Source organism: Oryctolagus cuniculus, chromosome 6 (assembly GCF_051225735.1).
Source record: "Oryctolagus cuniculus isolate XC-2025 breed Fujian yellow rabbit chromosome 6, ASM5122573v1, whole genome shotgun sequence".
Classification (NCBI taxonomy): Eukaryota; Metazoa; Chordata; class Mammalia; order Lagomorpha; family Leporidae; genus Oryctolagus; species Oryctolagus cuniculus.
Window position 1 is genome coordinate 6208526 of NC_142872.1, and position 12403 is coordinate 6220928.

Below are 12403 nucleotides of genomic sequence, written 5' to 3' on the forward strand. Positions count from 1 at the left end.
GGGAGGTCAGAGGTCACCCCGTTCCCTCTGCATCAGCTTCTCTCTGCCTCCCTGGATCGCGGTCTCTTCACCGCCCTCATTGCAGCCTTGTTACTTGGTGTTGGCCCCGTGCCAAGCCCTGGGCACTCTGCGTGGCCCTGCCCACACCCGCCCACCCAGGACTGCTCCTCCACGTCTCCCAGAGGCCTGCCGCTGTTTCAGTGCCCTGGAAGCAGCCAGCCTTCTGCCAAGACGGGGCCCCTTTTTAGCTGTCACTCAGATGTCCCCTTACCTGTTACCTCCTCAAAGACATGTTCCCTGATCACGTGGTGTGGCCCCTCCACTGCTGTGGGCCACTCGGCCTGTGTCACTGTCCGTGTCAGGCTCATTTTCTGACTCACTGATCATCCCTCCATCACACTGGAATAGGCTGGCTGTGACGTATGTCCCTCCCAGGTCACTCACTCCTTCCTATGCGAAACAACAGAGAAGGAGGTCCTGGGAGCAGGGTTGAAAGGAGGTGCACCCGAAAATGGGCGTGGCTGAGGAGTTTCGAGGTGGAGGCCTGGACGGGAACCCTGCAGCAGGTGCACTGCCCCCCGCCCCCCGCTGTTCTATTCATTTATTGCCCATCTGGTGTGTGTCCATCAGTCACTGGCGAAAGGCAGTGTCGGGTTCTTCCCCGGAGCAGCTGAGGGTCCACAGAGGAGAAAGCCACGTGGACAGACCTTGCCAGCCCAGCTCAGCTCTGGCGCGGAGCTGCCCGGAATGGCAGCATGGTGCAGTGACAGGGAAGCGTGACCGAAGGAGGCGGAACACGGGAAGCTCGCGACACTGCAGTTATTGCTGGCTTTCCTCGCCCTGCTGTGACAGCCTGGAGAGCAGAGACCTGGACCGCCTTGTCCTGTGCTGACGACGCACCCAGCACAGTCCCTGCAGCGTAGGACTCTATGAATGAGTGATTCTTAGAATGGGAATGATTGCATGGGAGGGAAGAGCAGAGCCCTGTCCCCATGCCCCGGCCTCAGCTTTCCTGAGGACAGTGTAGGGGTCCCTTGTCCCTGTGCTTGGTCTGCCTCCCCTCAGGCTCAGCGGCCCTGTCCGGGCTGCCTGGGTTCTGTCTGCAAAGGGGAGTGGCCAGTCCTCCCCAGTCTGTGGTCCGGGTCTTCTGTAGGGTGAGGGGGAAAGGCAGGAGGAAGGGAACCAGGGTGGCGTCCAGCCTCGCTCTCCACCATGGACCTCCCAGCAAGACAACTCTGCTTCTGGCTCCTAAACTCTGTTTGCAGGGGTCGGAAATTCCAGTGACCAAGTGTGGTGTCCTATGGCAAATCCTCCCTTTTCTGAAGAAGCGTTCATTTGCTGGAATGTGCACCAGGTGACCTACAACATGCGGGTGCTTCAGGAGGTTTTTGGAGAAAGGGGATTTTGAAATCCATAAGCATTTTTTTTCATAATACACATTTTTTCACGAACTTTTTGAAGCCTGTTTGTATGCATGGATTTGAAAACCTTTTGTACCCTAATAAATGTTAGCTTTCAATTCCATTTTCCATGAAGTTTTTGAAGTGCCCTGGTTCTGGCATTGCTGTGGCTAGCCCTTACACACAAAGCATTTTGCTTTGCCTCGCAGAAGCTGGCAGCCCCAAGGGGTGCCTCCCAACAGGGTGTGAGGTGCAGAGCTCCAGGGTGGGGGCACCCAAGCTCCCTCGTTCATTCTGAGCCCTCCCAGGGGCCAGCAGGGTGCTCTGCGCTTCTGCTCGCTCAAGGGCACGGCAAGAGCACGCCCCGCCCCCAGCTGCGCTGCTGTTTAATGAGGAAGTGCTGAGGACGCCTCCAATTAGGTGATTATTTTAAGCTCCCAGCCGAAGACGCTGTAATGATCCGTTCCATCTTTCTGGGTGGAAATAGCCCTTCGTTCCCCCAGAGCTTCAGCGTTCCCGACCCACTCACCATTCCTGCAGCTCTCTGCGTTTTTGTCTCACTGGAGACGTGATTATTTACAATACCGTGACCTTTCCCGGGTGAGTTGGTACCATCCTCTCGTGGTCTCTAGTCCCGGTAGCTTTCCCTTGCATGACGCTGGGTTTTACAAGTGGAAAGCTTCAGGTGCGCCACAGGCATCTTGCGTCTCTGCAGGGCAGCGTCCCGTGAGGCCCAAGTGAAGGGCACACGGTCCGGGAGCCTGTGGGCTGGTGCGCAGAAATGAGCCTTGCTCACCGGACCCAGGGCTGTGGTGCCGCCCAGTGCAGGCCGTGCACACTGCAGCCTGCCAGGGCCTCGCGAGGTCCGTGCGTCTCACCTGCACTGCCCCTTTCAGGAGCCGAGATGCCCACACACCCCCCACACCCCGACACAACCTCTCTGCTGTCCCCCCGGGCGTCCTTGGACGGCCTTTCCCGCCATCTCGCTGTAGCCGCCGCCTGCCAGGGCAGCACCTGGGGTCTGCTGGCCCCTGCCTGCGAGTCTCCTCCAGCTCGGGAACTGTCCTCGGTCAGGAATTTTCCATTTTGGTTTGAGGACAGACAACATCCCAGGTGATACAAATCAGAGGAAGATGCATTGGAGTTCTCGGGGCGGTGGGGTGCCAGGGCCCTGAGGGCCGACAGGGGCTGGATTTAGAACCCAGCCCTTATGTCCCGAGCGTTGCTTTCTGGAGAAAACAATTTTGCTTCATGAAGCAGAGTGCAAGTCTTAGTTTGTGTTGTTTTGGAATCCCCTTTGTCTTCTTAGATAAAAATTATTTTATTTTCTCCAAGGTAATGATATCCCCTGAAGAGTGATTAGAGAGTATTTTTCCTTTGAAGGGAAAAATAATTTCATATCCTGTTAATAATTTGCATTAAAGTTGGACTTAATTAAATTGGGTGATTGTAGACAGTTCAGGCGCTTGGGTCTAGAGGTAGAGGTTTTGAGCCAGGCCAATAGTAACTTCCTCTTGGTGTGGGAAGGGTGCTTCTTTGTTCTCCAGAATCTTTTGTGACCTTCATTTATGTCCAGCAGGTGGGACGCGGTTTGCAGGGAGCTGCCTGCCTCCTGGCTTTGCCAAAACACGGCAGATGCCACTGCCTCGGACCCTATCACATCCTTCCTCCCCTAGGCAGCCCAGGTCCCCGGGCTTGTCCTGAAATGCACCCAGGGAACACCAGGAGTTCACCGATCATGACTGCCCTCTAAATCAAAGCAGAGGCAAACCCAAGGGTGATGGGCAAACGGCGGCCGGTCCAGTGCTGTGAGCGTCCTCTCCGCCTCATACCTCTCTTTATCAATGCACATTTTTCTCGTTATCATCGTTTCAACAATTTCTACAACCAGTTCAAGTTCTGTGTTTCTAAGTTTATCTTTGTTTTAAATGGGAGCAGGAAACCCAGCCTGCAAAGGTGCCGGGCTCTCAGTGGGCACGGCTGTGGCTGGGCTTCGGTTTCTACAGCTGGTACTTGCACAATTACTGTGCAGGCTGCTGTGGGCAGAGACCCCCTCCTGTCACCTTCCCAAAGGAGGCGTCAGAGCTTGTGCAGCTGATTTAGAACCAGCATGCAGAAGAAGCAGGTGATGACCCCTGGTGCCGCCTGGGGAGCTGGGACTTAGCAGACAAGAAGCCCCCTCCAGGAGCTGGGGCACAGGTCTCTGTTTCTCTGCAGGTGATCTGGGCCCCGTGGGATTAACCAAGGTGAGACAAAAGACTGCTTTTTAAAAATTGTTGCAGCTGTTTTTTAAAAAAATATTTATTTATTTGAGAGGTAGAGTTATAGACAGTGAAAGGGAGAGACAGAGAGAAAGGTCTTCCTTCCACTGGTTCACTCCCCAGTGGGCTGCAATGGCCAGAGCTGAGCCGATCCGAAGCCAGGAGCCAGGAGCTTCTTCCAGGTCTCCCACGTGGGTGCAGGGACTCAAGGACTTGGACCATCTTCTACTGCTTTCCCAGGCCATAGGAGAGAGGTGGGTTGGAAGAGGAGCAGCCAAGACTAGAACCAGCGTCCATATGGGATGGCGGCTCTGCAGGCCGAGGATTAACCTACTGCGCCACTGCATCAGCCCCTATAGTTGCCTTTCTTAATGTCTGAACTAACCCTGCGCCCCCAGCCCAATGCGTGGGCTTTCCTGAAGTAAACACTGCACAGGAAGACTCTGAAGCCCTGAGCTCGGTCTTCACCTCCCTGGTGATCGACAGAGTCCCAGGTTTTCCCTCGGAAGCCCCAACTCCTGTTTCCAAGGGGAGGAGGCTACAGACCACCTCTGGCTCTGCCGGGTACTGTCTGACCACCCCCGCGGACGCCTGTGCTGTCATGGCTGCACCATCACAGGTCCTGTCAGGAGCCCACCGTGTCTGTCCCGAAGCTGCAGGGTCTGGCTCTTACCTCCCAGTAAGTTCTGCCCCTCAGACGGGATAGTAGGAGTGGGAAAATCTTGACTGTTTCAGGTCTTCCTTTAGTCATGGTCAAAGTGACGGTTCTTAATATTTAACCAATGTAGAGTCAAGATTCAGAAAAATGCCCCACGTCAACTTAAGGAAGGACAAGTCAGCGACATTGAGGACCACTGCACGGAATCAGAACAGCGCATGTGAAAGGTGTTGTCTCATCGCAGTCCCGTTGCCCGCGTAGCCAGCTGTAGGCTGTTGATGAAGCACGGCCGTCTACCAGGAATTAGATGGCACGTCCTTGTCCTAACATTTGCAGTTTCTGTTGTCTTGGAAAGTGCCTGCTCCAGATGGTTAATTTCTGCTGGGACAGGAAGCATTTCATAGTGACTGCTGCTTCTGTGAGGAGCAGTGACGGTCACGTGAGCTCGTGTGTGAATGGGGAGGCGCTGTGGGCACTCGAAGCCAGCCAGCCTGGGTAGCGCGGTTGGCTTAGCCCTGGGACGTCCTGAGAGCGTGGATCGCAGTGCGACAGCGACACCAGATTCGGGTGAGAGCGTGCTAGCTCCCTGCAGCATCTGCTTTGTCTGGCATCTTCTTAGGGTTCTTGCTCCTTATTAATGCTTTTGAAACCAATGAGAGAAAGAAGTTGATACGGATCAAACAAGCACAGTGAGACTCAGAAAGGATTACATTGTCATCATAAATTGTTGTGCTTCCTTTATTTGAAATTTGGTGATTTATGTTTGACATACCAGCTGATTCCATCATCAGAGGACTTTGTAACAACTTTAACAAGTAAATAAATTGCACAGACAGTGTAAAAACTTGAGAAACGCAAACACAAAAGGGTAGAAACGTGGAGTCGTCCGTCCCTGGGATGTTCTCTCTTTCGGAAGTTTAACGGCTGCCATGGTAGCAGGGTTTTAATCTTGGTCATCTGTCGTGTGCCGTGGTCTTTGTTTTACTGCTTTCCTCCTGTGGGCTGCCTGCACAGTGTGCGTGTGACCTGTGACAGTGCCATGTTTCCCAGCCAGTGCACAGGGCTGGCCCAGGGCCTGGGTTTCTGGATCCCGGTACTCATCTCCCATGCTCTGTGAACTTGGAAAAGCTGCTTTTCCCGCCTGTCCCAGCTGGGTCACCTGTTCGCCGGGGACAGCTACTGTGCTAATGGCAGAGGGGAGAATTTTGAGGCCAGTGGGATGTTCACCAGTGAACACCTGTGTGGCTCTTTCTGCAGCATCAGGCGTTTGATGAATGTTAGCTATGATGCCAGCTATTACTTGGGATACTGCTTATGTTTTGAATAAAATGGATTTTTCTTTTTTTCTGAATATAGATTATGTAATGCGTAATATAAGCAAAAGTACACAGAGTAGGAAGAAAAGTGCCTTCCCCCTTTCATTCTGTCTTCCGCTAGTAGTTTACACGGATGAAAGTTCTGTCGTAGCTGTCACTCTCTGCGTGTATGGATGCTCCTTTGTATGCTTGTGACACACGCAGATCTACAGGATTTCTATAGGTGAGCGTTAAAGTGATCTTACTAAATTCTCTATAAGTTTCAGCTTTTTTTAAACAAATGTTAGAGGTCGTTCTGTGTCAATGTGAGTAGATATTTTCTTCATGTTTCTTATATAGTTTATTTAGTATTGGTAAAGGCTATCTGTTACCATGGATCTTATTCAGTCTCATATTGAATTTTTCAATGGGTTTTCTTAGTTCAGCATTCTTTTTTTGTATTTTCTAGGTGGGTATCTTATCAAGTGCAAAAAGTTAGTGTCATCCTTTGCAATATTTGTGGTTCTCATTTCTTTCTTGTTGGGTAGGCCCAAACCTCCTTAGGATACTGAACACTTAAAATACTATCATCCATGTCCTGTTTCTGACTTTAACAAAAATGCACACATTGAAAGGATACATTTGTTTGCTAATACTTTGGAGTCAGCCTTGGTTTCTCTTTTTCGCCCATAATTCTCGGCCAGTCCATTAGCCAGTCCGCTAGGGAACGCCCTCAGGGTGCAAGGTCACACTGCAGCCCCTGCACCGTCCCTGCTGGGTCCAGCCTGAGGTCACACTGCAGCCCCTGCACCGTCCCTGCTGGGTCCAGCCTGAGGTCACACTGCAACCCCTGCACCGTCCCTGCTGGGTCCAGCCTGAGGTCACACTGCAGCCCCTGCACCGTCCCTGCTGGGTCCAGCCTGAGGTCACACTGCAGCCCCTGCACCGTCCCTGCTGGGTCCAGCCTGAGGTCACACTGCAGCCCCTGCACCGTCCCTGCTGGGTCCAGCCTGAGGTCACACTGCAGCCCCTGCACCGTCCCTGCTGGGTCCAGCCTGAGGTCACACTGCAGCCCCTGCACCGTCCCTGCTGGGTCCAGCCTGAGGTCACACTGCAGCTCCTGCACCGTCTCTGCTGGGTCCAGCCTGGCGCCTCCGCAGTTTGGGGCAGGGCCTGTCTTCCCCTTTCCGCCCAAGCCCTCGCTGCCCTTGTAGACCTGACCCGCGAGCCCTGGCTCCTGACCCGCGAGCCCTGGCCTCCTCCCTGCAGCACTTGCCCGCCCCCCTCCCCCCTCCACTCTTGCCAGCCCTGCCCTGCCCCCGCTCCTCAGCCACACCAGACTGCCCTCTGCCTCCAGGTCCCCACGCAGCGCTTGCTCCGTCCCTGTCTCAGGCCGCGCCCGGATGCTCCTGCACCCAGGGCCGCCCTCCCTCCCGGGCTCAGGCCTCTGCTCGGACACTTCCTTAGGGAGGCATCGTCCAGCCACAGAGAGCACCGCATCCATTCCGTCTGTGTCCCCCCCCCCCCCCCCCCCGGGGCCCGAGTGCTCGCAGTGTTACCTCACGGCTGACGCTCCCTGGGACGCACTCAGTCTTACGTCACTTGTTTGTTGGTGTTGCCGCCTTGAGGATACAGGCTCTCGGGAGCCCGTTTCCATGTTTCTTGGTGCCCTGTTCCCGATGACAGTGTCAGGACGCCGTACTCTGTGCTATTTCAGAGGGAATACAAAATGGCTGTAATATTTTCCACACACCCCTCGTGGAGAACCAGGGTGCAGTTGGCATCTTTGAAGGTTCCTAGAAGTCTGGGAATTCTGTTTCACTTTCTAAATGCCTTTGTGTTTCGCATCATTTGAGGAAAGTGGAACTGTGCCCACTCCCGCCACCCCCCACCCCCCGCTGCAGACTCTTACCTATAAGACCTTGTAGAATGTTGTCGCATATTGTTGAACCTAACCTTGGGACCCTCTCTCCCTCTCTCTCTCTCTCCTTCTCCCTCTCTCTCTCTCTCCCTCCCTCTCTCCCTCTCTCTCTCTCTCTCCTTCTCCCTCTCTCTCTCTTCCATCATGTCCCTCCTCCCCCCATATCTTTGTAGGATTTGGGAATGAGGGTTCTTCTAGATTTAAAAGTAAGTAACTTTTAAGTTTATGCTTGTTATAAAACAGTTAAATAATGAAGCATTTCCTTGAAGACTGGAGTGAAGTTTAAATCACCAGTCTGTGATCAGGGTTCTGATTGTCTTCATTTTCTTTGCCTTTTCTGTTGTCAATTAAGGTTTTATACTGCTTCATAAATGACTAAATATGATTTTTTTGGGAAAACTTCCTACTGATATGCTTTACTTAATTTCAGTGGCACAATTTTAACATGCTACTCATTTTTACTTTAAAAATTTATTTTATTTATTTGAGAGAGAGACAGAGAAAGAAAGATACATAGAAAGAGAGTGAGAGAGAGATAGCAAGTGTATTCCCATCTTCTGATTCACTCCCCAAATGCCTGCGACAGTGGGCCTGGGTCAGGTTGATCCAAGAGCTGGAAACACAACCCAGTCTCTCACGTTGGTGGCAGGGACACAGCCACCTCGGTCATCACCACCACCTCCCAGGGTGCACATGAAGAGGAAGCTGGAATCGAGTGGTCAGGGCTCAAACAGGGGCTGGGATGTGGTGACCACTAGGCGGAATGCCTGCCCCTCATGCTCACTTGAAGAGAACTTTCTGTATAGATGCTTTTACGAGAGCCCCCCCCCCCCGCCCATATCTGCATGTCTGTGTTGCCAGTTGCACACCTGTGTGACAGTGCTTTGACACACTTGCTCGGGGTTCCTTTGCTGTATCCGTCTGTCACCCAGTATCATTTGAAAACTCAGCTCTTTGTTCCTGTAGGCGATAGGGAGATTTGCTTCTAATTCCCTTCTTTCGGGGCAGGGGATTTCATTTTACTTTGGTTGAGTTTTATCAAAGAATAAAAGGATCTAGGAGTGTGTGTCTCAGAATGTGTTGAAGTTCCCATGTGACAGAGCACACTCTGTTCTGTAGGTTTTTATTGTGTAAATGTTTCAGAGAGACTGGCATTTGCAGTGGGTTAATCCCCAGTCTGAGATGGCGGCATCCCATATAGGTGCTGGTTCAAGTCCTGGCTGCACCACTTCCAATCCATTTTCCTGCTAATGCACCTGGGAAAGCACTGAAAGATGACCCAAGTCCTTGTGCCCCTGCCACCCACCTGGGAGACCTCGATGGAGTTCCAGGCCCCTGACTTCTACCTGTCCAGCCCTGGCTGTTGGAGCCATTTGGGGAGTGAACCAGTGAATGGAAGATCACTCTCTCTCTTTCTCTCCTCTCTAACTCTGCCTTTCCAATAAATAAATAAATAAATCTTAAGGCTTCAAGAATGTGTACAGCACATTTTATTTCTCTTTGGAATCAAGCCAGATAATTTGTATTATCAGTGTCTTCTTTATGAAGGGTATTTCCAATGATTAAAGCAATCATTTATTTTTGTTTGCAGTCTAAGTGGTTTCCCTGAGACTCACTTCTTGATTATATAGAGAACAGATTTCATATATACAAGTGTAAGCGCACTGTGTTACTTCCGCCCTCCCTCCTCCTTCCTTCCCTCGTCTTTTTCTTTTCATTTTTACGGTAACACGTTTTCAATGTGCTTTATAGTCACAGGCCCCATCTTCCATTGAAGAAAGAATTCAACAGTGGAAGGTAGAAAGAACACTGTTCCACGGGAGTGTAGACAGGGCTGTTCTTTTATTTCTAACAATTTTTGATTTATGCACCCTTATGCCAGTTGAACTAAAGTATAAAGATTTACAAATGTTACATTAACTTTGTGAAGCTTGCCTGCATCTGTGATCATGGCTGAGTCTGGCCTGTATTTGTGTCTTTTTGTCCTGCTTCTGTTGCGTTCTTTTAAAAAAAAAAGATTTATTTTCTTTATTTGAAAGACAGAGTTTCAGAGAGAGAGAGGTAGAGACAGAGAGAGGTCTTCCATCCACTGGTTCATTCCCCAAATGGCCACAATAGCCGGAGCTGAGCCATCCACAGCCAGGAGCTAGAAGCTTCTACCGGGTCTGCAGGGGCCCAAGGACTTGGGCCATCTTCTGCTGCTTTCCCAGGCACATTGGCAGTGAGCTGAATGAAAAGTCAGGCAGCCAGGATTTGAATCGGCACCCATATGGGATGCTGGTGCTGCAGGCTGGGGCTTTAGCCCCCTGAACCACAGCACCGGCCCCTTTGTTGGGTTCTGATATGGTTATGCTGGTCTCATAAATAAAGAAGTACATCACCCTTCTTCTGCTCTCTGGAAATTTTGTATAGCATTTGACTTTAAAAATGCTTTTGCCAGAGTTAGTAGAAAAGACATAGGATCATGCAGGTTTCTTTGTGGAAAGGCTTTTATGGCATTTGGCAAATGAATTCAATTTAATTCCCAAGTGTGCTTTCTTGAAGAACTATGTATCATCGCTCCTGGCTGCTAAGATAGCCATTGATAAATCCGCTCTCATCTGCTGCTGTGCATTAATCTGCGTCTCAGCTGCGGTTGCGTTTCTCTTGCTATCTCGTCTGTGATGCATCTGGGTGTGAATTTGCTGTCGCTCCGCCTACAGCAGCTCTGTAAAGCCCGCTCACTGGCACTGTTTTATTTCACCAACCTGAGTTCAAGTGTCCGTTCTCTTCAAGCATTGCTCCTGCCTCAGGCGCCTCCTCCGCCCTGGGGACTCAGCGTGGATGGAGGCTGCACGGGGCCTTTCCCCGCAGCTCGGCCCCTCCGTCAGCGTCTCCTAGTCTGTCTCTCCACGCCTCCTCCTCGACGGCTTCTCCTGATCTCCTGCCTGGTCGACTTTCTCTTCAGTGGTGTTATACCCCTGTGCTGAGTTCTTGTTTCTATTGTTGTGTGCATGTGAAAAGTAGAGAGTAAACAGGTCATTGAGATCGAGTTGGAAAACCATTTAACACCCTGTTGACGTCCCTTCCGGTCCTTGGGGAATCTGCCTGGCCCCAAACTCTCTCTGTCCGCTGATTTCAGTTATGTTGATGCACGGTGACGACGTTGAAACTGCAAACTCTGTCGAATTTCGCTCTTCATTCATGTCAGTGATCTCTCCCCAAAGCTTAAAAACAAACAAAAAAAACAGTGTCAAAATATAACATCTTGGGATGTCTGCTCAGTTGTTCCTTTAAAAAAATCAAGACTCACTTAATTAGGACCTATTACATGCAAGAGACTGTAATAGATGCTGGGGCTGACGTTGGTGAAATAAAAAAAACAGAAGATTATTATGCAGGAAGTTGCTGTGTTACTGGAGTTGTGAGAGTGAGTGAGCTAGCTTCCATCCACTGGTTTACTCCCCAGATGGCCACAGCGGCTGGGGTTGGGCTATTCTGAAGCTGGGGGCCCAGAACTCTGTCCAGGTCTCCTATGTGGGTGCAGGGCCCCAAGCACTTGGACCATCTTCTGCTGCCTTCCAAGGCACATTGGCAGGGTGCTGGGTCAGGAGCGGAGCAGCCGGGACTCAAACCAGCACTCCCAAGTGGGATGCCAGGGTCACAGGCCTCAGTTAAGTGCCCTGGGTCACAACACTGACCCCAAGTAACCTTTTTTAATAAATAGGAATATTCCTACAATAATGATAAAATACGTTGTGGTAAATACATAGTCTAGTAATGGGTGTTTATCACCAAGTGTTATGTTCTTTACACAGTTGTGTGTGCTGTGCACCTACATAAGTGCACCACACACCCACGAGTGATGCCTCACCCCATGGTCTTCTGATGGACCTGGTATCTCTAGGCCATGGGAATTTTGGCTCCTTTCTCATCCTTCGTGACCACTGTCGTGTACACGACAGAGCGTCACTGCGTAGGCTGTTTGCCACAGCAACAGGATGCAGGAGCTGGTTGGAGGGAGGTTGGGGATTGAGTTGTCCCCAAAATTCATGTGTTGAAGACTTATTGCCAGTGTGACTCTATTTGGAGATAGGGCCATTAAGGAAGTAATTGGGATTAAGTGAGGTCCTAAGGATGGGGTCCCTGACCCAATAGGATTTATGTCTCTGTAAGAGGAGACTCCAGAGGGTGCTGGTCCTCTGTCTCTCTGTGTCCTGAGTGGCTGCACAGGGGAGAGGCTGTATGAGGACGCAGGCAGAGGTGGCTTTCTACAGGGTGGGAAGAGAGCCTTCACCAGGAGCCGTACTGGCAGCGCCACGGTCTGAGCCTGTGACCTCCAGGACACCGAGAAAATGGGATTCTGCTGTCGGAGCCGCCCAGCATGTGGGGTTTCTCTATGGCAGCCAGGGAAGATGAGGTTGTCAGCAGGAAGACCTGCGTTATCCCAGCCGGGGAGAAAACGCGACCAGAGGCACCGAGCAAAGAACGAGAGTCGTCTGCAGGGGGTGTGCTGGGGCTTGGTGTTGCTCCAACCTAAAATCAGGGCGGTGACCAGTGGGGGAGAGTGACAGTGACGAGATGCACTGACGACCAGGCGACGTCATCTCTGTGCGTGCATGCCACGGGGCCTGGCTCCCCCAGCCTGGGAGATGGGAATTCAGCAGCAGATCCACGAGCTGATCCTTGTGAGGGTGGTAGGAAGTTATCCTGATTCAGTACCTCACAGTTTTGAGATTTTAAAGTATTCAAAAGTAAAAAAAAATTTAAATGGAAAAAAAAGAGTGAGATAAAGATGAAAGTGAGATTTTAGTGTGTTGATAAAGTGCATTTCTGGTGCTTAGATGAAATTGGATGAAACGTGTGTAGATAAACCTGCCACGCAGTGA

At 51.3% G+C, this 12403-nt stretch overlaps 1 protein-coding gene across 4 annotated transcripts in view; it reads left to right on the forward strand.

Annotated features, from left to right (window-relative positions):
- Window positions 1-12403, forward strand: part of KCNN2 (potassium calcium-activated channel subfamily N member 2) — a 319374-nt gene that overhangs the window by 127848 nt on the left and 179123 nt on the right. The gene's annotated exons all lie outside the window — the stretch shown is intronic.